A 4,851-nucleotide genomic window follows, 5' to 3' on the forward strand; every position below is an offset into this window, starting at 1 on the left:
ACCCGCAAGACCCGCCCATCAAACCTAATGCCCGCCCACAACCCCGCCCCCTAACAGTCTCTGACCTGTTAGCCCCGCCCGCATGCCTGGTACCGCCCGCAGCCCCGCCCCAGAGTTGGTTCCCGGCCCCGGAACTGGCCCACGCCCACACTCAGCCCCGCCTCCAAGCCTGGTACCGCCCGCAGCCCCGCTCAGGAGCTAGTTCCGCCCCCAACCCTACCACAGACCTGCGCCAGGACAACCCCGCCTCCGTGGCTATCCCTGGCCAGGGCCCAACCTTGTTCCATTAATAACTAAGCAAACTGGAACACCTCGGCCCGAGGTTGGGGTGCGCGGCCGCTGCTCCCGCCCGCCCGCTGCACCTGCAGCCTGAACCCGGGGCCCCCGGACACGCCGCATTTTGGGTTGGGACCAGCTGGAGCCGGAAACGGAGGTGCAGCGCCGCTAGCCGGAGACCGGAAGCGGAATTGCAGGTGTGTGTTGTGAGAAGAGCAGCGTTTGCAGCGACTGGGAGAGAGTCTTTCAGTCGCCGCGAGAGGTGCTGGGTTCGGTGAGTCCGAGTCCAGAGAGGGGTCCCAGCCGCGGGCCCTGCGTCCCTCCCGGGAGCCGGGTTTCTGCCCCTGAGGCCTCGGGCTGTACCCTCAGTTCAGCCCGAAGCTGCTGTTTCCTCCGGTGTCGGGGCCCCGCGCCCCTGTCGCCCTCACACGGGGCGATTATGCGCCCCAGGGGACTTTTGGCTATAGTTGGAGACGGTTTTGAATGTCACAAAATGGAGGCTAGAAGGGACTGTGCTACTACTGTAATCTAGAGGGTGGAGACAGGGATTCTAGCAGCTCAGCATCCTGCAGCGCGTAAAGCAGCCGCCGCCAGCAAAGACTCATCCAGCCCCAAATGTCAGCAGTGCCCAGGTTGGGAAACCCTGATGGAGGGCATTAAAATCTCTGCAGTCCTAAATGCACTGTAGAAATTATTTAGAATTCAGCTGAGTCACTTATAAGACCTAAAGTTACGAATTAGAGCATCTGGAGTCACCATAAAATCTCCAGCCAAATGAGTTAAGCAAGTCAAATGCAAACAGCTTTAAGCCCCTTGTCCCATTTTAGGGAGCAAATGGCCGGATAGGAATCTGGGGAATTCAGGAACAGCCAGTAGCCTGGGTTCTTATTATTTAAATCTTTTTGAGGGGACGGAGTCTTGCTCTGTCGCCCAGGCTGGAGTGCGGTGGTGCGATCTCGGCTCACTGCAAGCTCCGCTTCCCGGGTTCATGCCATTCTCCTGTCTCCGCCTCCCGAATAGCTGGGACTACAGGCGCCCGCCACCACACCCGGCTAATTTTTTTGTATTTTTAGTAGAGATGGGATTTCACTGTGTTAGCCAGGATGGTCTTGATCTCCTGACCTTGTGATCCACCTGCCTCGGCCTCCCAAAGTGCTGGCATTACAGGCGTGAGCCACCGTGCCCGGCCTAAATCAGTGTTTTTAAGTGAATGGGGTGGTCTTTCTGTGCAACAACTGTGTTACTCTCAATAAATACATTTTATTATACATACATATTACTCCCTACAAAAGGCCTCGTAAGCCATTTTTGTGCCCTTTTTTTTTTTCAGACAAGAAAAGTATCATTCTAGCTCAGATTTGTGTTGAAACCAGCCTCAAGGTTCACCTGTCCTCACTGATCCATGGATTTCCACATGATCAGGTGAGTACCCTGTAGAACTTGTAAGCTGCAATACTCTACTGTGTAGAAAAACTGCGAATGGATTTTTCCTGTGCTCAGGTTGTAAACACAAGGAATTACTAAGAGTGAGGGTATCTTTTTTTTTTGTTTTTTTTGAGACAGTCTCACTCTGTTGCCCAGGCTGGAGTGCAGTGGTGTGATTTCAGCTCATTGCAACATCTGCCTCCCAGGTTCAAGTGATTCTCCTGCCTCAGCCTCCCAAGTAGCTGGAATTACAAGGGTGCACCACCATGCCTGGCTATTTTTTGTGTTTTTAGTACAGGCAGGGTGTTGCCATGTTGGCCAGGCTGGTCTTGAACCCCTGACCTCAGGTGATCCACCCATCTCCCTCCCAAAGTGCTGGGATTACAGGCGTGAGCCACGAGTGAGGGTATTTTAAAAATTATTTGTTTGATGGCTTCTATTCAAGAGAAGGATACTAAGGGGTGTGTGACAGTGTGTGTGTAAATAAGTCAGTAAATATAGCTATATGCAAATCAGTACACAAAATAAACATGTAAGCGCTATTTTCAAATTTTTTTTTCAACCTTCTAAGATATCTCAATTTTTCTTTTATTTTTTCTTTTCCTAACTGGCCTGTCAGCCTGTAGACTTGTGCAGTATAATAAGGTAGCTGCTAAGCTGGGTGCGGTGGTGCACCCTTGTAATTCCTGGTACTTCTGTAATCCCAGCACTTTGGGAGGCTGAGGCGGGCGGATCACCTGAGGTCGGGAGTTCGAGACCAGCCCGACCAACATGGTGAAACCCCGTCTCTAGTAAAAATACAAAATTAGCTGTGCATGGTGGCGTGCACCTGTAGTCCCAGCTACACGGGAGGCTGAGGCAGGAAAACTGCTTGAACCTGGGAGGCGGAGGTTGCAGTGAGCCAAGATCACGCCACTGCACTCCAGCCTGGGCGACACAGCGAGACTTTCTCAAAAATAAATAAATAAATAAATAAATAAATAAATAAGGTAGCTGTTAGTCCATGTGGTTGTTTAAATTTAAATGTAGACCAATAGGCCGGGCGCGGTGGCTCAAGCCTATAATCCGAGCACTTTGGGAGGCCGAGACGGGCGGATCACGAGGTCAGGAGATCGAGACCATCCTGGCTAACACGGTGAAACCCCGTCTCTACTAAAAAATACAAAAAACTAGGCCAGGCGTGGTGGTGGGCGCCTGTAGTCCCAGCTACTCAGGAGGCTGAGGCAGGAGAATGGCGTGAACCCGGGAGGCGGAGCTTGCAGTGAGCTGAGATCTGGCCACTGCACTCCAGCCCGGGCGACAGAGCAAGACTCCGTCTCAAAAAAAAAAAAAAAAAATTTAGACCAATTAAGATTCAATAAAATTGGCCGGGCGCTGTGGCTCATACCTGTAATCCCAGCACTTTGGGAGGCCAAGGCAGGTAGATCACGAGGTCAGGAGATTGAGGCCATCCTGGCTAACACGGCGAAACCCCGTTTCTACTAAAAATACAAAAAATCCAGCCAGGCGTGGTGGTGGGCGCCTGTAGTCCCAGCTACTCAGGAGGCTAAGGCAGGAGAATGGCGTGAACTCAGGAGACGGAGCTTGCAGTGAGCCGAGATTGCACCACTGCACTCCAGCCTGGGCCACAGAGTGAGACTCTTGTCTCAAAAAAAAAAAAAAGATTCAACAAAATTTTAAATTCAGCTTCTCAGTTGCACTAACCACATTTCAAGTGCTTGACAGCGACATGTGGCTAATGCCCCTATTGAAAAGCGAAGATTAAGATCATTTCCATCATCCCAGAAAGCCCTGCTGGGCGGCATTGTTCTAGTCTCTTCCATTTGTCCATTGCAATGAAGCCAGAACGGCTGTTGTAAAAGATAATTTGTGGCTGGGAGTGGTGGCTCAAGTCTGTCTGCAATCCCAGAACTTTGGGAGGCTGAGGTGGGTGGATCACCTGAGGTCAGGCGTTCAAGACCAGCCTGGCCAACATGGTGAAACCTCGTCTGTACTAAAAATACAGAAATTAGCTGGGCATGGTGACTCTTGAGCCCAGGTGGTGGAGGTTGCAGTGAGCCAAGATGGCACCACTGCACTCCAGCCTGGGCAACAGAGCGAGACTGCATCTCAAAAAAAATAAATAAATAAAAGTAAAAATACAGCCAGGTGCAGTGGCTCACACCTGTAATTCCAGTACTTTGGGAGGCTGAGGCGGGCAGATCACCTTAGGTAAGGAGTTCGAGACCAGCCTGGTCAACATGGCAAAACCCTGTCTCTACTAAAAATACAAAAAGTAGCCGGGCGTGGTGGTGGGCGCCTGTAATCCCAGCTGCTTGGGAGGCTGAGGCAGGAGAATCGCTTGAACCCGGGAAGCAGAGGTTGCATTGAGCCGAGATCTCACCATTGCACTCCAGCCTGGGCGACAGAGCGAGACTGTCTCAAAATAAATAAAGATAAATTTGCTTCAGTCACTCCCCTGCCTGAAAAGCCTTTGCTGGCTCTCCACTGCCTCTCGCCTTCAGACTCCTCACCACTCTTTATAATACCTTTCGAAACACAACCTTTCCCCTGTCCTCTGGCCCCTTCTTTGTCCACATGCTCCAAACTGTGAACTTGGCGGCCTCAGCAGCTTGCTTTCCTGCCTCTGCACGTGCACGTCCCACTGAGCAGGACCCTACCTCGACTCTCAAGACTCAACTCAAATGGTTTTAGTGTTTTTCCTTCCCAGGCTTCCCAGTCCCCTTCCTCCCAGATCCTGGGTTGGCTGCCACGCACCCCTCTGCCACAGCGCGTATCACTCTGACATGCAGCAGTAGGTCTGTGTGTGTCCCACTCCCGGAAAGCCAGTTCTTAGATGACAGGGATCTTCCTCCCCTCCATCTGCAGCACCCGGCTTGGGGCAGGCATCAATAAAACGTGAATGAAGGGTCAATGTCCGGACCCAAGGGGTGGAGAAGGGATTCGAGAGGAATAACCGGGTGAGGAAATGCTACACCTGGTTTGGACTTGGGAGGGAAAAGGGGGCGGACCCACCAGGGGCTCACCTATGCAAAATTCTCTTGTCTACCGTTTGTGCAACACAGCTGCTAGAAGACCCCACTCATACACAACTAGAAATACGTGGAACTGCAGAGAAATAATACAGATTTTTTTTTTTTTTTTTTTTTT

General features: G+C 51.6%; 1 protein-coding gene across 3 annotated transcripts in view; it reads left to right on the forward strand.

Moving 5' to 3' along the window:
• The first annotated feature begins 200 nt into the window (after positions 1–200).
• ZNF557 (zinc finger protein 557) overlaps positions 201–4,851 on the forward strand; it is a 15,554-nt gene continuing 10,903 nt past the window's right edge. For 2 of the 3 annotated variants that reach the window (XM_011943552.1, XM_011943554.1), the window contains exons 1-2: positions 201–550; positions 1,607–1,698. The gene's annotated coding sequence lies outside the window, so the exon portion shown is untranslated. The remainder of the gene's footprint in view (positions 551–1,606; positions 1,699–4,851) is intronic. The other variant, XM_011943553.1, reaches the window with a different exon arrangement.

The sequence above is a fragment of the Colobus angolensis genome, unplaced genomic scaffold, assembly GCF_000951035.1.
Source record: "Colobus angolensis palliatus isolate OR3802 unplaced genomic scaffold, Cang.pa_1.0 Scaffold22, whole genome shotgun sequence".
NCBI lineage: Eukaryota > Metazoa > Chordata > Mammalia > Primates > Cercopithecidae > Colobus > Colobus angolensis.